This window comes from Aquarana catesbeiana, linkage group LG03 (assembly GCF_042186555.1).
Source record: "Aquarana catesbeiana isolate 2022-GZ linkage group LG03, ASM4218655v1, whole genome shotgun sequence".
In the NCBI taxonomy this organism is placed as follows: domain Eukaryota; kingdom Metazoa; phylum Chordata; class Amphibia; order Anura; family Ranidae; genus Aquarana; species Aquarana catesbeiana.
The window spans coordinates 92,372,989-92,397,513 of record NC_133326.1 but is presented as its reverse complement, the minus strand read 5'-3'; the positions used below and the strand labels follow the sequence as shown (position 1 = coordinate 92,397,513).

At 41.9% G+C, this 24,525-nt stretch overlaps 1 long non-coding RNA gene across 1 annotated transcript in view; it reads left to right on the top strand.

The window, feature by feature from the left end:
- The window catches only part of LOC141134451 (uncharacterized), a 115,641-nt gene that overhangs the window by 22,618 nt on the left and 68,498 nt on the right, over nucleotides 1-24,525 (top strand). The gene's annotated exons all lie outside the window — the stretch shown is intronic.

Sequence of the window (24,525 nt, the reverse complement as noted above, 5' to 3'; positions counted from 1 at the left end):
GCGTGAATCGTCTCTCACCAAACTTTTACTAACACAAGATTAGAAAAAGGAGCCCAAAGGGTTCCGCGCTTGGTTCAGAACTGCCCTTTTCTAGTCTCGTTGTACGTGGTGTACGTCACTGCATTCTTGGCGATCGGAAATTCCGACAACTTTGTGCGACCGTGTGTATGCAAGACAAGTTTGAGCCAACATCCGTCGGAAAAAATCCATGGATTTTGTTGTCGGAATGTCCGATCAATGTCCGATCATGTGTACAGGGCATTACTGTGTGCGCGTCTGCGGTCTGCATCAAGGTGGGCCTTTTCTTTTTTCATCTGCAACTCTTGGTCTGCGAATGCGGGCCTGGCTTTCGCTGCTTCGACTTTCGAACGGGCTATAGCTGCTGCATTTGTGACAGATAACCTAGACGAGCTTGTTCGTGATTGTGTTTTGTAAGAAGATGTTCCACTGTGAGACATGGCTGTGGGAAGAAGCTGTCCTGCTGTATAGAGACCGCTATAGTGTCGATGCTGCTTGACAGAGCACGTCTCTGTGCAGCGTGGCTGCTTGCTTAGCCTGTATCTTCAAGGCTTCTGTCTGTCTGGATACTGCATAGCCCCGGGCTGTACAGACTTCCAAAGTCAGCATATCTTCCTTTAGAGGTCAGCTTAAAAATGTCACTGTTCTGTCTCTAGGACAGAGAGCTAAACCTCCTTATCCAGAAAACTTCAGATACCATATTTCTTTGATCTCAGTTTTATTAGAACAGTTTTATTAGAACAAGCCATGATTTGTCATAATTGTGATGATTATGGCTTACAGCTCATGAAAACCCCAATTCCACAATCTCAGAAAATTAGAAAATTGTGAAAGGGTGCAATATTCTAGGCTCAAAGTGTCTCACTCTAATCAGCTAATTAAGCCATAACACCTGCAAAGGGTTCCTGAGCCTTTAAATGCTCTTTTAGTCTGGTTCAGTAGGAATCACAATCATGGGAAAGACTGCTGACCTGCTTGATAGATGATTGAGGATAGATAGAGAATTGGTATCAGCTGACTTAGCAGTTGGGGGGAGGGAGGGTTCCAAATGATTTGGGGACCCAAAAAAAAGCCTCTGGCACTCTGCCTGAATTTAAAGCACAAATCACATTTTTAAACATTTTAGGGGGGGTTTAGGGTAAAGCATTACTATGGAGCCGACAAAATACACTGTTAAGTGACTACATGAGGTGAATATAGGGCCAGGAGAGCATGCTGAGGAGGTAAGTGAAGGCAAATATGCATGAAGGACAAAAAAAATAAGTGCATAAAAATCCAGCATGCATGAGGACAAAGGGGACATTCACAGCATCTTACAATCATGGTAATTAGGGAATGAGGAATGAAATACAATATATTATCAAACATTAAATACAATAAAATGTGATATAAAGGGATAAAAATCTTACCTTAATATAATCCTTCTGCAGGACCTGGATGATGGCAGAACAGGTCTCTGGGATAATGATCCCCAGAGCCTGGGGGGAGATGCCTGTCGAGAACTTGAGGTCCTGCAGGCTTCTCCCCATCGCCAAGTACCGCAGGGTGGTGACTAGCCTCTGCTCTGGAGTGATGGCTTGCCTCATGCAGATATCCTGCCTGCTAATATAAGGGGTCAGCAAAGCCAACAAACGGTGAAATACGGGGTCCGTCATCCGGAGAAAGTTCCTGAAATCGTCAGGATTATTCTCATGGATCTCACGGAGCAAAGGCATCTGATAGAACTGGTCACGCTGGAGCAACCAATTCTTGGTCCATGAACTCCTCCCCACCCTGTTCATGGACTGGACTTGTGTCAAGGTAAGGACCCCAACACCAAACCCTGCACAGCACGAACTCTACGAGGAGTACATATACGCAACATGGCTAGAAAATGGTCGGCTGCTCAGAACGAAGTAACAGAACGCACTGAAGAACAGCAAGGCCTGTGAAGCGCGACCTGAAAAACAGCAATGAGCGGACAAGAACGCACTGAATAATCCAATACAAACTGACTGCATGCACTGAAGAGCAGATACAAACCCACAAGCACAAACTGAACAGCAGAAAACTATCTGAAAACCCACAAGTCTGAAAAAGCGTGAATCGTCTCTCACCAAACTTTTACTAACACAAGATTAGAAAAAGGAGCCCAAAGGGTTCCGCGCTTGGTTCAGAACTGCCCTTTTCTAGTCTCGTTGTACGCGGTGTACGTCACTGCATTCTTGGCGATCGGAAATTCCGACAACTTTGTGCGACCGTGTGTATGCAAGACAAGTTTGAGCCATCATCCGTCGGAAAAAATCCATGGATTTTGTTGTCGGAATGTCCGATCAATGTCCGATCATGTGTACAGGGCATTACTGTGTGCGCGTCTGCGGTCTGCATCAAGGTGGGCCTTTTCTTTTTTCATCTGCAACTCTTGGTCTGCGAATGCGGGCCTGGCTTTCGCTGCTTCGACTTTTGAACGGGCTATAGCTGCTGCATTTGTGACAGATAACCTAGACGAGCTTGTTCGTGATCGTGTTTTGTAAGAAGATGTTCCACTGTGAGACATGGCTGTGGAAAAAAGCTGTCCTGCTGTATAGAGACCGCTCTAGTGTCGATGCTGCTTGACAGAGCACGTCTCTGTGCAGCGTGGCTGCTTGCTTAGCCTGTATCTTTAAGGCTTCTGTCTGTCTGGATACTGCATAGCCCCAGGCTGTACAGACTTCCAAAGTCAGCATATCTTCCTTTAGAGGTCAGCTTAAAAATTTCACTGTTCTGTCTCTAGGACAGAGAGCTAAACCTCCTTATCCAGAAAACTTCAGATACCATATTTCTTTGATCTCAGTTTTATTAGAACAGTTTTATTAGAACAAGCCATGATTTGTCATAATTGTGATGATTATGGCTTACAGCTCATGAAAACCCCAATTCCACAATCTCAGAAAATTAGAAAATTGTGAAAGGGTGCAATATTCTAGGCTCAAAGTGTCTCACTCTAATCAGCTAATTAAGCCATAACACCTGCAAAGGGTTCCTGAGCCTTTAAATGCTCTTTTAGTCTGGTTCAGTAGGAATCACAATCATGGGAAAGACTGCTGACCTGACAGTTGTGCAGAAAACCATCATTGACACCCTCCATAAGGAAGGAAAGCCTCAAAAGGTAATTGCAAAAGAAGTTGGATGTTTCTGTTCTGTCTCTACAACAGAGAGCTAAACCTCCTTATTCCAGAAAACTTCAGATACCATATTTCTTCGATCTCAGTTTTATTAGAACAAGCCAGGTGAAACTACAAATTAACAGAAGTAGACCTCAAGTCCTCATAGTCCTGGAGTCCAGCAATGTCGGCAGCTGAAGCAGAGCAATAGCTCGGCTCTCGGCTGCTGCCGTCGCCATTCTCGGTGAGGGAATAAGGAAGTGAAGCGTTGCGGCTTCACTTCCCGATTCCCTACTGTGCATGCGCATGTCGCGCCGCACATCCTAAGTGGTCCCCGCTATCTCCTGGGACCTGTGTGTTTCCCAGGAGACAGAGGGGGGGTGTGGGAGGGGGCGTGACTCTCGCGGGAGTCTATTCCCGGAAGTGTCTAATACAGGTATCTGCACCCCCTCCCCCCTGAAAGGTGCCAATTGGCACCGGAGAGGGGGAGGAATCAGATGAGCAGAAGTTGCACTTTTGGGTGGAACTCCACTTTAACTACACACACAATGTATCAGATAAACAGCACAACTGAAGCAATATCAAGAGAGAACGATAGATGGCGCCTTCACTCTGCATAAGTTTGACTTATGTAAATTAGAACCTTACATGTTATTTCAAACAACACAGATATGGATAATCAGAATAGAAATCTGGTGGACAGAACAGTTCCTAAAGTGCTGTATCAAAGCACATTAATAGAAAGTTATGTGGAAGGAAAAAGTGTGGAAGAAAAAGGTGCACAAGCAGCAGGGATGACCACAGGGATGACTGCAGCCTGGAGAGGATTGTCAGGGTTGTCAGGAAACGGCCATTCAAAAGTGTTGGGGACTTTCACAAGAAGTGGACTGAGGCTGGAGTGCATCAAGAGCCACCGCACACAGATGGATCCTGGACATGGGCTACAAATGTCGTATTCCTCTTGTCAAGCCACTCCTGAACAACAAACAATGTCAGAAGTGGCTTACCTGGGCTAAAGAAAAACAGACATGGTCTGTCGCTCAGTGGTCCAAAGTCCTCTTTTTTGATGAGAGAACATTTTGCATCTCATTTGGAAAAAACACAAAATACCCAGAGTATGGAGGAAGAATGGAGAGGCACACACTGCAAGATGCTTGAAGTCCAGTGTGAAGTTTCCACAGTCTGTGTTGATTTGGGAGCCATGTCATCTGCTGGTGTTGGTCCACTGTGCTTCATTAAGTTCAGGGTCAATGCAGCCATCTACCAGAAGATTTTGGAGCACTTCATGCTTCCTTCCGCAGACGAGCTCTATGGGGATGCTGACTTCATTTTCCAGCAGGTCTTGGCACCTGCCCACACTGCCAAAAGCACCAAAACCTGGTTCAATGACCATGGGATTGCTGTGCTTGATTGGCCAGCAAACTTGCCTGACCTGAACCCCATAGAGAATCTATGGGGCATTGCTAAGAGAGAGATGAGAGACCGAACAATGCAGAAGAGCTAATGGCCGCTATTGAAGCATCCTGGTCTTCCATAACACCTGAGCAGTGCCACAGGCTGATAACTTCCATGCCATGCCGCATTGAGGCAGTAATTGCTGCAAAAGGGGCCCAAACCAAGTACTGAGTACAAATGCATGCTTATGCTTTTCAGAGGTCCGATATTGTTATATGTACAATCCTTGTTTTATTGATTGCATGTAATATTCTAATTTTCTAAGATTGTGGATTTGGGGTTTTCATGAGCTGTAAGCCATAATCATTATAATTATGACAAATCACGGCTTGAACTATCTTACTTTGCATGTAATGAGTCTATCTCATATATTAGTTTCACCTTTTAAGTTGCATTAGTGAAATAAATGAACTTTTGCACAATATTCTAATTTTTCGAGTATCACCTGTAAGACCAACACTGCAGACCTCTTTTAATTTAATTAACTATTCAAGCGCTCCAGTACTGCTTCAGTACTGCCCTAGATCTAGTCAATTTCAACCAAACACATATCTAGTCTATATTTTGAAGATTTGGTGAAAAATTGAGAATAGGGGGAAAGGGGGAGGGGAATTGGGGGATGTGGTGATGTGATTTTGAGGTGTTTTGGTGCACTCTCTTTTGACATTTTTTTTTTCATTAAATAATTTCCCACTGCAATAAAAAGTTTAAGCTTTACTTTTTTGAAGGGTACAATTTTCTACAGTTTTTGGATCTGCTATGGTTGACTTCTAATCCCACCAATCAATTCATACCAGTCAATTCATTGCTGGTTATAGAAACTAGGTGTCCCATTCACAACTACCTGAAAAAGTTTTTTCTTAAACAATTATAAGAATAAATGAGGGTGGGTTGCTGATGATCCTATATTAAATCCAAACAATAATATAATGTTAAAAAAATGCATTACATATGTAATATGTAATGTATGTAAAGGCATCTATCAAGTCTCCCAATGGATTGGCATTAGTCACTCTAATAATAATATAAATAATATGCATCACTCCAAACAGCTCAAATTGTATGTCTTTATGAAAGGTAGTATCATATAAAGACATAATATATGATAGTATATGCACAGTTCATCTAGCTAGACAAGGGCATGCTCTAAGCTATAAGCACCATGTGCATTTTCACTAAAACAGGGGGGAGATTCAGATAAACAATACAGCAAATAACAGACTTCAATATAAATGAATAGACAGGGTTTTTTTTCTCAGAGAATAGGTACAGGAACCGGTAATAGGTACCATGCCCCAACTGCAAGACCACACCCCTAAGGGGGAGAGCACACCACACTAAAGAGTGGGTGTCGCCAAATTGCACCAACAGTGGGAGAACCTTACAAAAGCATTATTAAATACCATGAGTGCATTATACACAGGGTTCACACGTACAGTACACTAAATACAGAGTGCAGGGTTTATGAGTGAGCTATGCACAGGGTTCAGGACTCAGGAGTGCACTACGTACAGGGTTTAGGACTCAGGAGTGTGCTACGTACACGGCAAAGGGCTCAGGAGTTTTCTATGTACAGGGAGCAAGGCTTAGGCGTTTGCTATGTACAGGGTGCAAGGCTCAGGAGTTCGCTATGCTCAGGGGGCAAGGCTCAGGAGTATGCTATGTACAGAGCACAAAGCTTAGGATTTCACTATGTACAGGCCAGTTTACCCCAGTACCCCTCCCCCCTTCCCTAGTACAGAGCTGTCCCCCCAATCCTGCCCTTCCAGTATAAAGTTTTCTCACCCAAACCACATTATGTAACTGTATGTGTGTCAGCTTTAGGAGAAGCAGCCGCTACCTGCCCTGCCACCTCCCTCTTCTGCTCTCACAGGCATAGTGCTGGGTAGGGAGGGCTGTGCGAACTGCCGAGAGAGGAGCCTATCCCTCTACACAGAGAAGCCGGGCTTCTGTGTGTGTAAGTGACAGCAGTAGAGCCGATGTAGGGCTAAAGCCGGAGGTGGCAGAACTCAGTTCTGGCACATTCCGGATGAAAAAAAGCCCTGTGAATAGATATCTGAAAGAATCTTAAGCTGGCATGTAGACACTCAGGATAAGGTGGAGGTGGAGATCACAGGGGGATATTTACTAAAACTGGAGAGTGAAAAATCTGGTGCACCTCTGCATAGAATCCAATCAGCTTCCAGGTTTTTTGCTAAAGCTTAATTGAACAAGCTCAAGTTGAAGCTGATTGGCTACCATGCACAGTGCATCGGCTTTAGTAAATATCCCCCACAATGTTTTGTTTCAGGTTAAAACAAGTGACAAGTGAGATCCATCTGTCTGCATTTTGCCAAAGTGACCTTTAACCTCCCTAGCGGTAATCCTGAGTGTGGCTCGGGGTGAATTGTCATTACCAAAAGGGGTAACCCTCAAGCCACACTCAGGATTACATTGCAGTATCCTGGCAAAGTGACTTAGCTTGTCCCCAGGATCCTGCGATGTCCTCCCGCTGTGTCCTCCGCCCGATGTATTACTGTATCAAGTTCCATTCCCTGCGAGAGTTGCAACACACAGAGGCGGAGCCCGGCGGCAAATTCAAAATAGTGAAAAATACAGAATACATACACTGATAAAAATGATTCTGTTGGCTTGTAATTTTAACATAAAAATGATATGATTTTCAACATAAAAATAAATGTTAATTAATTTACTTTGATATTTTAAGTAACTTACTTAATTTTCGTTAGTTCTTAAAACACACCATTTACATTTACAAAAATAATGTATAATATTGGGTAATCTAGACAAAACTTTTAGGGTATGTGCATTTCCTTATTCTAATTAAGTTACATTTACTAAAAAAAATTATCTCTTCATTTGACTCAAATTGCGGGACGCATAAGTTTGCCGCACGAGTTTTGAAGCTGTATATTTTAAAGAGTCTGTTGGAACTTTGAAAGCCAGTACAAGGCAGTTTCCATATGTTTGAGGCCCATCAGGACAAAAGAGCACCACCAGTGACAATCATGATAAAAAGGAAGGAAGGTGGGACTTTATATGAAGAATGCACCCCTGGAGATAACACGATATAAATGAAATTGGGCGGTACTGAGTATATATTAGTATATATATATATATATATATATATATATATATATATATATATATATATATATATTAGTATATTATATATTAGAACTAGTAATATATTGAGTTCATATTGTACACATAAAATAGAGCCAATTTCATAAAAGCGTGTCTCCCTGGTATAGAACTGTATCTCTAGTTCATTGGTACAATCCAATTAGTAAGTGTGGTGATAACTGGTATTGCTGGATTTACAATAATTATCATTTTTATAAATTAATTATGTGTTTGAATACTTATAGACATCTACCCCATACTTGCTCCTGAAGAGTGGCAGTCGCCACGAAACGCGTAGAGCCAATAGATGCCTTTTCGCTCATATCCTGCTATACCAGTTATCACCACACTTACCAATTGGATCGTACCAATGAACTAGAGATACCAGGGGACCAGGAGACACGCTTTTATGGAATTGGCTCTATTTTATGTGTACAATATGAACTCAGTACATTACTAGTATACATTGTTATTACCATTGTTATATTTTATATACCCCAATGTATTCTGTTCTATATAATTATAATGTTTTACATTATGAACTTATTATGTCAATATTACATCATGGTATTACTATTATTGTTATATTTTTATATCAATAAACCTATGACTGCCAATTGTTTTGTAATGCTGTCACGTTAGTCCACAGTTCTAATATATACTCAGTACCACCCAATTTCATTTATATTGTGTTATCTCCAGGGGTGCATTCTTCATATAAAGTCCCACCTTCCTTCCTTTTTCTCATAATAATAGGGATGGAGGCGCTTGGCGGTGGTAGCCCTGCGTTCTCATATAAAGTCCCACTTAGCTGCTTTTTGTTTTGTTTCCTCACCAGTGACAATCATTTTTCCAAGTCACTACAAAGCCATGCAATGTCATTAACCCCCCTGGCGGTATTCCCGAGTCTGGCTCGGGGTGGATTTTCAATACCAAAAGCGGTATCTCCGAGCCAGACTTGGGATCGCAGGATCCTTGTAGAGGTTACTTACGCTGTCCCCTGGATCTTGCGATGTCTCCCCGCTGTGATCTGCGAGCCGCCGTGTCTCGCTCGATTCACAGTGCCAAGCTCCGCTCCCTGCGAGCGTTGCGCCGCATGGGGACGTAGTTCGGCGCCAAATTCAAAAAGTAAAAAACACAGTACAGATACAGTATACTGTAATCTTACAGATTACAGTACTGTATCAAATAATTACACATCCCCTTTGTCCCTAGTGGTCTGTCCAGTGTCCTGCATGCAGTTTTATATTATAAAAACTGTTCTTTCTGCCTGGAAACGGGAGATTGTCCATAGCAACCAAAACCGTCCCTTTACATCAAAAGCAGGTTTAGACCAGCTAGAAAACAGCGATAATAAATTAGAATCACTTGCAGAATTGAGTGATAGTGATTTGTGGGGAAATCCGTCATCAAACACTAATGCCGCGTACACACGGTCGGACTTTTCGTCTACAAAAGTCCAACGGACGCTGACGGACTAAAGCTGGCTGGTAATCCGATCGTGTGTGGGCTTCTCCGGACTTTCAACGTACTTTTTTAGCCTCAAATCCGACGGACTTTAGATTTGAAACATGCATCAAATCTTTACGTCGTAACTACGACGGACCCCGAAGTCCGCTCGTCTGTATGCTAGTCCGACGGACAAAAAAACGACGCATGCTCATAAGCAAAAACTAAACGGAAGCACTCGGTCTAGTAAAACTAGTGTTCGTATTGTAGGTAGCACATTCATCACGCTGCAAAATCTGTGATCGTTGAATGCAGCGCATTTTATTTCTTCTTTACGAATGCTCTAAAGAACGAAGGTGTTTTGCTGTTCATAATCAGAGTTCTCCCAAACTGATTTCTGGATTCTTTTTCTCTTTGATCTCATGAATGATATAGTATGCATTTTAAAAACAATGTTTCCATACTAATAATACTTTTTCCCCTTTTTTTTTTTTTTAGGTTTGTAAAGTTACCACAAAGAACCCATTATTCTTTTTTTTTTTTATAGTGATTATTTTTTAGTTTTTAGATAAAGTTAACCCAAAGCACCGTTTTTGGTTATGTAAATTTTTTTATTTTCAAGACTTACCACTTGAACATTATTAACATTAGTAATGTATTTTTGGTGTGTTTTTTCCAAACTCAATGAGATTGTTGTCCCTTGTTAATTTAACATTGTGTGTAAAATCAATGATTTAAAAGAAAACACATAAATTCTTTTGCTAAACTCAAAAAAGATCCATTTATTCATGGTCAAAATAAAATAAAGAGGAAGTCAACGCTGGAAAAAGTCGGTGTACAAGAAAATTGGGATCTTGCGGAGTCCATATAAGAGGGAGCACAATCTGGTCCAAGAATCCCAGAGATCAACAGCACCAGCAGATGATCTAGATGTCCCCAGACTGTGGTCCTACAACAGCCTGCGTCTTCTGTCAGACCAGACTGAACCCAGGTCATCACTTTCTTCTCTTCCCTGCAGCCTTTCCTCCACGCTGCCCTGCAGCCTTCCCTGTAGCCTTCTTTTGAGGCTGTGGCACTGGTGTTTCAGTTGTGGCAGGAGGAGGAGGAGGAGGAGGAGGAGGAGGGGGGCTGCCTCATGTAGTTGGGTGTTTTGTGTTAGCGTGCCCTGCAGCCCCTTATGGATTGTTTCCCCAAATAGGCGCTCACAAATGAGGCGCTGCTCCCAATCGATCTGAAGAAGCCTGCTGGCTAAGTAGCAGCCATAGGATTCTTCCGCTTCGGGGGGGCTCCTTAAAAAACGGGTGGCCTCTTGCATGAGGCGCAGGGATGCGTCCTGTGTGACCATCCCCTTCCTGGCCCTTTTTTTGGGAAGGTGGAGGGGAGGCACTTGGGATTCGGTCAGGCTCCTACGGGGCCCAGCCACCTCACTTGGCCCAGCCACCTCACTGGGAGCAGCCACCTCACTGGGAGCAGCCACCTCCTGCCTGACACTGGGCCCAGCCTCCTCCAGGATGATGGTGAATCCGGCCTCCTCCAGGCTGTCCATGGGCCCGGTCTCCTCCTGCCTGCCACTTTCCCCACATTCCTCCTGGATGGACTCATCCTGTGTATAAAAAAAGGACAATAGTTTGAGTATATTTTTTTGGGTTCATCAATGACACACAGTTTGCTTCTCATGAATAGCAAATTCAATGTGAATACATCTCTTTAATAAAAGAGTCTAATCAGACACCCTAATTATTTCAAGCAGGTGCCAAACATATTTAGCCACTACTGTCAATTGATATGTATACACAATTTTGAGTGACAAATTATTTTAGACAATTATAACATCCAGTTAACATCATTAATATTAGTACAGTAAATATTTGTTAAAATAATTTACCTGACTCCAGATGGTCATATCTGGTTCATCCAGGATGGAAGACCCAGCTTGCTCCTCATCAGCCTCTGCTGGGGTGGAGGGAAGGGTGGAGGGAAGGGTGGAGGGAAGGGTTGAAAGTGATGGCCTGGCTTCATTCTGGTCATCCAGAAAACGGAGTTGATTGTAGTACCACAGCCTGGGTACATAAACATCATCTGCTGATGCTCCTGATCTCCTTGATTCCTGGATCTTCTTATGCTCCCTCTTATACATGTTCCTCAAGACCCCAATTTTCTTGAGCAATGTCTCCATTGTTGCTTCCGGGATGGTCGCCTGGACAAAGGACAGAAGTCTCTCCAGCGTTGACTTCCTCACACGCTTTGCATAATACTGAGGGTGTTTCACCTCCCACAAATTCCTCATCTCTCGATATTTCGAAATAAAAGCTGTAAGGAACTCTGGATCCTTAAATAGGGGATTCATTATATCTGGAAAAGATGAAGTCACAAGACAAAAAACACTTTTATTATAGGTTTCTGCTAACCCCTCATCATCTTCTCCCTATGTAGGCCTCATCAATCTATCAAGCCATATAGGCCGCTTGCTACAAAGTCATGACCATAAAACCCAAAAAATATATATCTAAAATTACCTTCGTTTTGTAACGTCCTGGTCCACTATCACCTACCACAGAACGTACGTACGACACGTGCGCAAGGCCCCTCTTTACACACTACGCATGTGTGAAACTCCGCCTGCGTCGCCCGCCCCTGACGTTCGAAATTAACTCATGTTCTCCGCCCCCTAATTCGACGCACAGAACGTACGTACGACACGTGCGCAAGGCCCCTCTTTATACACTACGCATGTGTGAAACTCCGCCTGCGTCGCCCGCCCCTGACGTTCGAAATTAACTCATGTTCTCCGCCCCCTAATTCGACGCACAGAACGTACGTACGACACGTGCGCAAGGCCCCTCTTTATACACTACGCATGTGTGAAACTCCGCCTACGTCGCCCGCCCCTGACGTTCGATTTTAACTCATGTTCTCCGCCCATTTTTTGTTACGGCGCGTAGTGGAGTTAAATAATGGCGGAGACACCTGAAATGTTGACGACCTCAGGTAGTGGAGACAGCCCGGAGGCTGGAACGTCAACCAAATCTATGAGGCCTAGATTTAAGGCCTCTAATATGAGTTTTAAAGAGATGGTGGAGATGGTGGCCATTCTTCACAAAGACGACTATGATGGGAAGTATGGGCCGTACGCACGGCCAAATTTGCGCAAGGCCAAAATAATGGCGAAGGTCGTGGACACTTTGCAGGCATCTTTTGGGGTCCAGCGCTCCAGAGATCAACTGAGAAAAAGATGGTCTGACCTGAAACTCAGGGAGCCGGATCAATACCGACGTATCCGGAAAGTTCTTAAAAAAAGTAAGTACTTGTCGTGTTTTTCTCTTGTGTTTATTACCTTGTATACTGCTCCATGTGCTTTTCCTTCCTATACGATTTTTTGTTCATCGTTTTAAACGATCTTTTAATAAACCTCGTTACATATCTATAGATAGATCTATATATATATATATATATATATATAGATATAGATATAGATATAGATATAGATATAGATATAGATATAGATATAGATATAGAGAGAGAGAGAGAGAGAAATATATAGAGAGAGAGAAATATAGAGATAGGTAGATAGATAGATATAGAAATGTAAAACATTCTTTTTGAATATTTTAAGTTATCTTTATTTTTTTTCTTTACATTTAGTTAGATATTTAGAGATTTTGTTCCAGATATAGAGAGAGAGAGATCAAAAGATTATTAACTATATTTTGAGATATTGATATCTATCTATCCGATATGTCTTTATAATTTTAAATATTGAGGTAAAATAGGAACTCTACACAAACCACTTCACTACAAATGTTGGAAAATTACTATGTACTAAAATATCTGTGTGCTAAGTAGAATAATAATTTTTTGTTTCACATAGGGGAAAAATCACTCAGCCAACAAGAAGACAGTCCACCCCAAGCCAAACATGATTGGGAAATCAGCCCAAGTCCCACTGAGGATGTGGAGGAAGGAGAGGTGGGCGACATGGGCACCCCACCAGGTGAGTGTCTGACACACCAGCTTACGTTAATCTATGCATGGCTGCCTTTTGTTTAATGTAATTTGTCTACTCTATTTTAGGGGATCTGGTTGTGCTTGATTCAAGCAACAGCACCACCCCCGAGGATGTGGAGGAATTATGCTACATGGGCACCCCACCAGGTCAGTGTCTGAGACAACAGCTTTATTATGGTAAGGTAAACTATGTATGTGTGCATATTTCTAAAGACATTTTTTGGTTTCATTCCACTTTAGGTACAACAAGAAGTGACTATTTCACCTCTGAAAGTGCCCAACGGCTAATTGGTCAAATAATGGCCTGGAATAAAGACATCGATGAAATGCGTAATCGGCTGGATCGTATGCAGCAGGAAATGAAGGACATGATTGATGTTTTGGGTCGAATCTAAATGCCCTTTTTTAAACCCCAAAACATCAATCATGTCCTTCATTTCCTGTTTTGCTGACCCCATTCTGGGCCTTCTCTTTCTTTTTTTGGCTGAACATAAATGGCTGTTTAACCTAATTTAAAAAAGGAGGGCTGTTTCTCGTAAATACCTAAAAAATCCACAAAAAAATAAAACTTGATTTTCTCAAAAACCCCAAAAAAATAAAAAAAAATTGATTTTAAAAAACCAAAAAAAATAACAAAACTTGATTTTCAAAAAACCAAAAAAAAAAAAAAAAAAATTGATTTTAAAAAACCAAAAAAAATAAAAAAAAATTGATTTTAAAAAACCAAAAAAAATAACAAAACTTGATTTTCAAAAAACCAAAAAAAATAAAAAAAAATTGATTTTAAAAAACCAAAAAAAATAACAAAACTTGATTTTCAAAAAACCAAAAAAAATAAAAAAAAATTGATTTTAAAAAACAAAAAAAAAATAAAACTTGATTTTAAAAAAACAAAAAAAATAACAAAACTTGATTTTCAAAAAAAAACAAAAAAAATAAAACTTGATTTTAAAAAACCAAAAAAAATAAAACTGGATTTTAAAAAAACAAAAAAAATAACAAAACTTGATTTTCAAAAAAAAACAAAAAAATAAAACTTGATTTTAAAAAACCAAAAAAAATAAAACTTGATTTTAAAAAAACAAAAAAAATAACAAAACTTGATTTTCAAAAAAAAACAAAAAAAATAAAACTTGATTTTAAAAAACCAAAAAAAATAAAACTGGATTTTAAAAAAACAAAAAAAATAACAAAACTTGATTTTCAAAAAAAAACAAAAAAAATAAAACTTGATTTTAAAAAACCAAAAAAAATAAAACTTGATTTAAAAAAAACAAAAAAAATAACAAAACTTGATTTTCAAAAAAAAACAAAAAAAGCCTGTTTGCGAAAATCAAAAAGCCAAAAATATTTTTTTGTGGATTAGGTAGAAATATTTAAATATAATTATATTTTTCTACATTATTAAGATATCATTATATTTTTGTCTATGAACATTTTATACTAAATGCAGAACTGAATGCATAACAACCATTAATAAAAACATCTCCTTATAGGAATGAAATAAATGTGTGGTTTGTTATTTCAAGGCTCAGTATCAGTTTGGTTATAATTGTAAAAAAGTTGTTTACAGTGGCAATGGAGCTTATTTAGACATTTAAAATTAAAATACAGTTGGCACTACAACTGCTCGACCATAACCTAGGAGACAGCCCAAAAGAAAGGCAAGCAATAAATATAATGCAAGATTTCCTCAATATTTTTTTTATTGTAAAAAATTATATATCCTGGCCCATTGCAATGGCCCCCCTACCCATAAAATAATTAACATATTGCTGTCTAACTTGACGGGCACTTTGGGGGGCCAAGCCAGTACGGACAGTATCCAGGCCCGTAAGGTTGGCATCTATTTGTCCGGCCTCAGGCCCAACTGTGCCTATATAATTCGGAGAATGTTTGTTTAAAAAGTTGTGCAGAATGCAGCACGATAAAATGATAAAATTAAGTTTGTATTCCGCCAAATTAATGGCTGTTTGAAACAGGCGGAACCGGCTGGCCAGAATTCCAAACGCATTCTCAACCACTCTTCTAGCTCTGGCCAGCCGGTAATTAAAAACCCTCCTCTCCGGGGTGAGGGTTCTTTGGGGGAATGGCCTCATGAGGTGCTTGCTGAGAGCGAAGGCTTCATCGGCAATGAAGACAAAGGGGAGTCCTTCCACGTTATCCGCATCAGGTGGCAATCCCAGGCCACCACTCTGGAGACGCTGGCAGAACTCCGTCTGGGCAAATACTCCTCCATCCGACATCCGGCCATTCTTCCCCACGTCCACATATAAAAAATCATAGTGTGCCGACACCACCGCCATTAAAACAATACTGTGGAACCCCTTATAATTAAAATAGTATGACCCCGAATGGGGTGGTGGCACAATGTGGACATGTTTCCCATCTATAGCCCCTCCACAATTGGGAAAGTCCCAACGGCTGGCAAAATGGGATGCCACAGTCTGCCATTCCTGTGGCGTTGAAGGAAACTGGGGAATCAAACAAGAAAACCAAAATCAATTAATTTGGAAGCTAACATTGCAAGAAAATTAGACAATTAAAAACATTATTCCCCAGCATCAGTATAACATTAAATAATTTAATTCTTCTGGAATAACTAATATGGAAAGGCACACTTATCAGATTGCTCACCCCCTCTGATGGAACATTGATTACATTTTAGGGGGTTGTGAAATCCCTAAAAAAGATTACTTTTAGGACACGCAGGAATTTAGGGACTAAAAAGGCTACAAGACTGCAGTTGTCGCACTCTGCAGGTGCAGTTGCTAACCAGCTTACAGTAAATGAGGTAATGTAAAAAGGCATTCATGTTGCAAGGAGTACACAATCACAGGCAAGGGCAATTAATGAAAACACTTTGAGGCTTGCATATGATTTGATGATGGAAATCAGCAGAGCTTCTGCTCATTTACTAAAGCACTGGAACAAATGCACTTGTAGAGTGCACATGCATTTTGCAAACTGCAACATATATTTGCTTTAGACAAATCAACACCACAGAACATTCAAGCAAATTTTTACGAGGGTGGGGGGGGGTTGTGAAATCTAGATAATTGCTAATTAGCAGCACACTATTTGGAGTGAGTTTAGGTGGGGGTGGGTGGGGGGGTTGGGAAATCTAGATAATTGCTAATTAGCAGCACACTATTTGGACTGAGTTTAGGTGGGGGTGGGTGGGGGGGTTGGGAAATCAAGATAATTGCTAATTAGCAGCACACTATTTGGACTGAGTTTAGGTGGGGGTGGGTGGGGGGGTTGGGAAATCAAGATAATTGCTAATTAGCAGCACACTATTTGGACTGAGTTTAGGTGGGGGTGGGTGGGGGGGTTGGGAAATCTAGCTAATTGCTAATTATAAGCACACTAAATACACTCAAACAAAATACATTCAAAATGAGTAGACTAGGTGGATATGTTCCCATCACTTCATGCTGGGAAGGTTATTGAAGGAAAATATACATGCATGACAAAAAATAACAGGAAAAAAATCCAGCATGTGTGAGGATAAAAAGGGGACATTCACACTATATTGCAATGATGGTAAGTAGTGTTTGAAGCAAGAAATACATTACATTATCAAAGATTACATAAAAGAACATGTGATGCTAATAAAAGAAAAATATCTTACCTTAATATAGTCCTTCTGCAGGACCTGGATGATGGCAGAACAGGTCTCTGGGATAATGATCCCCAGAGCCTGGGGGGAGATGCCTGTCGAGAACTTAAGGTCCTGCAGGCTTCTCCCTGTGGCCAAATACCGCAAGGTAGCGACCAGCCTCTGCTCCGGAGTGATGGCTTGCCTCATGCAGGTATCCTGCCTGCTGATATAGGGGGTCAGCAAAGCCAACAAACGGTCAAAAACGGGGTCCGTCATCCGGAGAAAGTTCCTGAAATCCTCAGGATTATTCTCACGGATCTCACGGAGCAAAGGCATGTGACAGAACTGGTCACGCTGAAGCAACCAATTCTTGGTCCATGAACTCCTCCTCGCCCTGTTCATGGACTGGTCTTGGGCTGAAGAATAAACTACAGCACCAAGCACATACAATGCACGAGCTCGACGACGAGTACGTACAGGTAACATGGTTTCAAAACGGTCGGCTGGTCAGAACGCACTAAACAGAACGCACTGAAGAACAGCAAGGCCTGTGAAGAACGACCTGAAAATCAGGAACGAGCGGCCAATAAAACAAAGATTTCTCAATGCCAACTGACCAAACGCACTGAAAAGCAGATACAAACCTCACAAGCACAGACTGAACAACAGTTAAAACGAACTGAAAAATACGAGTCTCACAAGCGCGAATCGTCTCTCACCAAACTTCTACTAACACGAGATAAACACGAGATTAGCAGAAGGAGCCCAAAGGGTGTCGTACGGGCTATTGAACTTCCGTTTTATAGTCTCGTCGGACTTGGTGTACGTCACCGCGTACTAGGCTGTCGTACTTTTGTGTGGTCGTGTGTAGGCAAGTCCGTTCGTAAGAAAGTCTGCCGCAAATCCGCCGAAGGTACGTCGGAAGTATGTCGGACAGGCTGTCGGACTTTTGTAGACGAAAAGTCCGACCGTGTGTACGCGGCATAAAAGTAACAAAAGCGACAATTCTGCAACTGAGCAAATGTCAGTGTTTTTGATTTGATTACATTATTGAATATTTATTAATATTATTATATTATTATTTGTTATAATTATTTATAGTTATTTATTATATTATAATTTTTTATTTCGTTTTTCAAACTTTATCATATCCGGGATGTCTACTAGACTCTTGTTTGGACAGATTTAAGTGAGTTATTCCTAAGAATTACAGGCCTACAATATAAAACGCCAAATTTCTGTGCAAAATAATTGTACCACTTTCAGCATCAAAAATCTGAAATATTCATACTGCCAGGGAGGTAAGGTAAGAGTGAACATTGAACAAATTATCATTCACATGCTTTAAATGTTACTTAGCATACAATCCAAAATGTTTATTTTATTTGCAGATGAATATATTTATAATAAATGGACACATGTCCGTTGTATACACCTATTAAGACAACTCACTTGTGCGCATGCAAAGTTTGCGCTTACTGCATGTGGCAGAATGCAACCAAGATGCTGGGTGAGGGACCGCCAGCTGTTAAGCTTAAAAACTATTTTGTGCCACAAAAATGAATGATTCAGTTTTTTGAGATATTGGAATTCAAATTCAGATTATGTCACATCAAGCCCCGCCCACTTTGCCCCCAATGTTACATAGCATTCGTTTGCACTGCATCTCTGCTGACTTGTGCTGCAAAAAAACGAACGTATGTGCTGGTTTGGTTTCAGAGATATTATACTTGATGAAACCTCTCCCACTTTGTGCCACATGTTATTAACATTTTAACCACTTGCCGACCGCCTAACGTATATATACGTCGGCAGAATGGCACGGGCAGGCAGAATCACGTACCTGTACGTGATCTGCCTCCCGCGGGCGGGGGGTCCGATCGGACCCCCCCCCGGTGCCATCGGCGGTCGGCATCTGACTGGGAGCGTCGGGAGGCGAGGGGGAGACCATCCGATCGTGGCCCCCCCTCGCGATCGCTCCCAGCCAATGGGAATCCTCCTCTGCCTGTGTGTAGTTTCACACAGGCAGAGGATGTGATGTCATCTCTCCTCGGTCTGGCAGTTTCCGTCCAGCGCCGAGGAGAGAAGACATGTAAGTCCACACAACACAAACACACACAGTAGAACATGCCAGGCATACTTTACACCCCCGATCCCCCCCGATCGCCCCCCGATCCCCTCCCAATCACCCCCCCCCCTGTCACAAACTGACATTAGCAGTATTTTTTTTTTTTTTTTTTCTGATTACTGCATAGTGTCAGTTTGTGACAGTTACAGTGTTAGGGCAGTGAGTATTACCCCCCTTTAGGTCTAGGATACCCCCCTAACCCCCCCTAATAAAGTTTTAACCCCTTGATCACCCCCTGTCACCAGTGTCACTAAGCGATCATTTTTCTGATCGCTGTATTAGTGTCGCTGGTGACGCTAGTTAGAGACGTAAATATTTAGGTTCGCCGTCAGCGTTTTATAGCGACATGGACCCCCATATACTATCTAATAAAGGTTTTAACCCCTTGATTGCCCCCTAGTTAACCCTTTCACCACTGATCACCGTATAACTGTTACGGGTGACGCTGGTTAGTTTGTTTATTTTTTATAGTGTCAGGGCACCCGCCGTTTATTACCGAATAAAGGTTTAGCCCCCTGATCGCCTGGCGGTGATATGCGTCGCCCCAGGCAGCGTCAGATTAGCGCCAGTACCGCTAACACCCACGCACGCAGCATACGCCTCCCTTAGTGGTATAGTATCTGAACGGATCAATATCTGATCCGATCAGATCTATACTAGCGTCCCCAGCAGTTTAGGGTTCCCGAAAACGCAGTGTTAGCGGGATCAGCCCAGATACCCGCTAGCACCTGCGTTTTGCCCCTCCGCCCAGCCCACCCAAGTGCAGTATCGATCGATCACTGTCACTTACAAAACACTAAACGCATAACTGCAGCGTTCGCATAGTCAGGCCTGATCCCTGCGATCGCTAACAGTTTTTTTGGTAGCGTTTTGGTGAACTGGCAAGCACCAGCCCCAGGCAGCGCCAGATTAGCGCCAGTACCGCTAACACCCACGCACGCACCGTACACCTCCCTTAGTGGTATAGTATCTGTACGGATCAATATCTGATCCGATCAGATCTATACTAGCGTCCCCAGCAGTTTAGGGTTCCCACAAACGTAGTGTTAGCGGGATCAGCCCAGATACCTGCTAGCACCTGCGTTTTGCCCCTCCGCCCGGCCCAGCCCAGCCCACCCAAGTGCAGTATCGATCGATCACTGACACTTACAAAACACTAAACGCATAACTGCAGCGTTCGCAGAGTCAGGCCTGATTCCTGCGATCGCTAACAGTTTTTCTGGTAGCGTTTTGGTGAACTGGCAAGCACCAGCCCCAGGCAGCGTCAGGTTAGCGCCAGTACCGCTAACACCCACGCACGCAGCATACGCCTCCCTTAGTGGTATAGTATCTGATCGGATCAATATCTGATCTGATCAGATCTATACTAGCGTCCCCAGCAGTTTAGGGTTCCCACAAACGCAGTGTTAGCGGGATCAGCCCAGATACCTGCTAGCACCTGCGTTTTGCCCCTCCGCCCGGCCCAGCCCAGCCCACCCAAGTGCAGTATCGATCGATCACTGACACTTACAAAACACTAAACGCATAACTGCAGCGTTCGCAGAGTCAGGCCTGATCCCTGCGATCGCTAACAGTTTTTTTGGTAGCGTTTTGGTGAACTGGCAAGCACCAGCGGCCTAGTACACCCCGGTCATAGTCAAACCAGCACTGCAGTAACACTTGGTGACGTGGCGAGTCCCATAAGTGCAGTTCAAGCTGGTGAGGTGGCAAGCACAAGTAGTGTCCCGCTGCCACCAAGAAGACAAACACAGGCCCGTCGTGCCCATAATGCCCTTCCTGCTGCATTCGCCAATCCTAATTGGGAACCCACCGCTTCTGCAGCGCCCGTACTTCCCCCATTCACATCCCCAACCAAATGCAGTCGGCTGCATGAGAGGCATTTTCTTTATGTCCTCCCGAGTACCCCTACCCAACGAACCCCCCCAAAAAAGATGTTGTGTCTGCAGCAAGCGCGGATATAGACGTGACACCCGCTATTATTGTCCCTCCTGTCCTGACAATCCTGGTCTTTGCATTGGTGAATATTTTGAACGCTACCATGCACTAGTTGAGTATTAGCGTAGGGTACAGCATTGCACAGACTAGGCACACTTTCACAGGGTCTCCCAAGATGCCATCGCATTTTGAGAGACCCGAACCTGGAACCGGTTACAGTTATAAAAGTTAGTTACAAAAAAAAGTGTAAAAAAAAAAAAAAAAAACACATACAAAAATATAAAATAAAAAAAAAATAGTTGTCGTTTTATTGTTCTTTCTCTCTCTATTCTCTCTCTCTATTGTTCTGCTCTTTTTTACTGTATTCTATTCTGCAATGTTTTATTGTTATTATGTTTTATCATGTTTGCTTTTCAGGTATGCAATTTTTTATACCTTACCGTTTACTGTGCTTTATTGTTAACCATTTTTTTGTCTTCAGGTACGCCATTCACGACTTTGAGTGGTTATACCAGAATGATGCCTGCAGGTTTAGGTATCATCTTGGTATCATTCTTTTCAGCCAGCGGTCGGCTTTCATGTAAAAGCAATCCTAGCGGCTAATTAGCCTCTAGACTGCTTTTACAAGCAGTGGGAGGGAATGCCCCTCCCCCCCCAACGTCTTCCGTGTTTTTCTCTGGCTCTCCTGTCTCAACAGGGAACCTGAAAATGCAGCCGGTGATTCAGCCAGCTGACCATAGAGCTGATCAGAGACCAGAGTGGCTCCAAACATCTCTATGGCCTAAGAAACCGGAAGCTACGAGCATTTTATGACTTAGATTTCGCCGGATGTAAACAGCGCCATTGGGAAATTGGGAAAGCATTTTATCACACCGATCTTGGTGTGGTCAGATGCTTTGAGGGCAGAGGAGAAATCTAGGGTCTAATAGACCCCAATTTTTGCAAAAAAGAGTACCTGTCACTACCTATTGCTATGATAGGGGATATTTACATTCCCTGAGATAACAATAAAAATGATTAAAAAAAAAAAAAAAAAATGAAAGTAACAATTTAAAAATAAGATAAAAAAATAATAATAATAAAGAAAAAAAAAAAAAAAAAAAAAGCACCCCTGTCCCCCCTGCTCTCGCGCTAAGGCGAACGCAAGCGTCGGTCTGGCGTCAAATGTAAACAGCAATTGCACCATGCATGTGAGGTATCGCCGCGAAGGTCAGATCGAGGGCAGTAAGTTTAGCAGTAGACCTCCTCTGTAAATCTAAAGTGGTAACCTGTAAAGGCTTTTAAAGGCTTTTAAAAATGTATTTAGTTTGTCGCCACTGCACGTTTGTGCGCAATTTTAAAGCATGTCATGTTTGGTATCCATGTACTCGGCCTAAGATCATCTTTTTTATTTCATCAAACATTTGGGCAATATAGTGTGTTTTAGTGCATTAAAATGTAAAAAAGTGTGTTTTTTCCCCAAAAAATGCGTTTGAAAAATCGCTGCGCAAATACTGTGTGAAAAAAAAAAATGAAACACCCACCATTTTAATCTGTAGGGCATTTGCTTTAAAAAAAATATATAATGTTTGGGGGTTCAAAGTAATTTTCTTGCAAAAAAAAATTATTTTTTTATGTAAACAATAAGTGTCAGAAAGGGCTTTGTCTTCAAGTGGTTAGAAGTGTGGGTGATGTGTGACATAAGCTTCTAGATGTTGTGCATAAAATGCCAGGACAGTTCAAAACCCCCCCAAATGACCCCATTTTGGAAAGTAGACACCCCAAGCTATTTGCTGAGAGTCATGTTGAGTCCATGGAATAATTTATATTGTGACACAAGTTGCGGGAAAGAGACAATTTTTTATTTTTTTTATTTTTTTTTGCACAAAGTTGTCACTAAATGATATATTGCTCAAACATGCCATGGGAATATGTGAAATTACACCCCAAAATACATTCTGCTGCTTCTCCTGAGTATGGGGATACCACATGTGTGGGACTTTTTGGGAGCCTAGCCGCGTACGGGACCCCGAAAACCAAGCACCGCCTTCAGGCTTTCTAAGGCCGTAAATTTTTGATTTCACTCTTCACTGCCTATCACAGTTTCGGAGGCCATGGAATGCCCAGGTGGCAAAAAAAACCCCCAAATGACCCCATTTTGGAAAGTAGACACCCCAAGCTATTTGATGAGAGGTATAGTGAGTATTTTGCAGACCTCACTTTTTGTCACAAAGTTTTGAAAATTGAAAAAAGAAAAAAAAAAAATTTTTTTCTCGTCTTTCTTTATTTTCAAAAACAAATGAGAGCTGCAAAATACTCACCATGCCTCTCAGCAAATAGCTTGGGGTGTCTACTTTCCAAAATGGGGTCATTTGGGGGGGGGGTTTGTGCCACCTGGGCATTCCATGGCCTCCGAAACTGTGATAGGCAGTGAGGAGTAAAATCAAAAATGTACGCCCTTAGAAATCCTGAAGGCAGTGATTGGTTTTCGGGGTCCCGTACGCGGCTAGGCTCCCAAAAAGTCCCACACATGTGGTATCCCCATACTCAGGAGAAGCAGCTAAATGTATTTTGGGGTGCAATTCCACATATGCCCATGGCCTGTGTGAGCAATATATCATTTAGTGACAACTTTGTGCAAAAAAAAAAAAAAAAAAAAAAAATTTGTCACTTTCCCGCAACTTGTGTCAAAATATAAAACATTCCATGGACTCAACATGCCTCAAAGCAAATAGCTTGGGGTGTCTACTTTCCAAAATGGGGTCATTTGGGGGGGTTTTATGTCATCTGGGCATTTTATGGCCTTCAAAACTGTGATAGGTAGTGAGGAGTAAAATCAAAAATGTACGCCCTTAGAAATCCTGAAGGCAGTGATTGGTTTCCGGGGCCCCGTACGCGGCTAGGCTCCCAAAAAGTCTCTCACATGTGGTATCCCCATACTCAGGAGAAGCAGCTAAATGTATTTTGGGGTGCAATTCCACATATGCCCATGGCCTGTGTGAGCAATATATCATTTAGTGACAACTTTTTGTAATTTTTTTTTTTTTTTTTTTTTTTGTCATTGTTCAATCACTTGGGACAAAAAAAATGAATATTCAATGGGCTCAACATGCCTCTCAGCAAATTCCTTGGGGTGTCTACTTTCCAAAATGGGGTCATTTGTGGGGGTTTTGTACTGCCCTGCCATTTTAGCACCTCAAGAAACGACATAGGCAGTCATAAATTAAAGGCTGTGTAAATTCCAGAAAATGTACCCTAGTTTGTAGACGCTATAACTTTTGCGCAAACCAATAAATATACACTTATTGACATTTTTTTTACCAAAGACATGTGGCTGAATACATTTTGGCCTAAATGTATGACTAAAATTGAGTTTATTGGATTTTTTTTAGAACAAAAAGTAGAAAATATCATTTTTTTTCAAAATTTTCGGTCTTTTTCCGTGTATAGCGCAAAAAATAAAAACGGCAGAGGTGATCAAATACTATCAAAAGAAAGCTCTATTTGTGGGAAGAAAAGGACGCAAATTTCGTTTGGGTACAGCATTGCATGACCGCGCAATTAGCAGTTAAAGCGACGCAGTGCCGAATTGTAAAAAGTGCTCTGGTCAGGAAGGGGGTAAAACCTTCCGGGGCTGAAGTGGTTAAAAACAATTATACATTTTTTTGTGCTGCATTTGTGCTGATTTGTACCACAAAAACAAA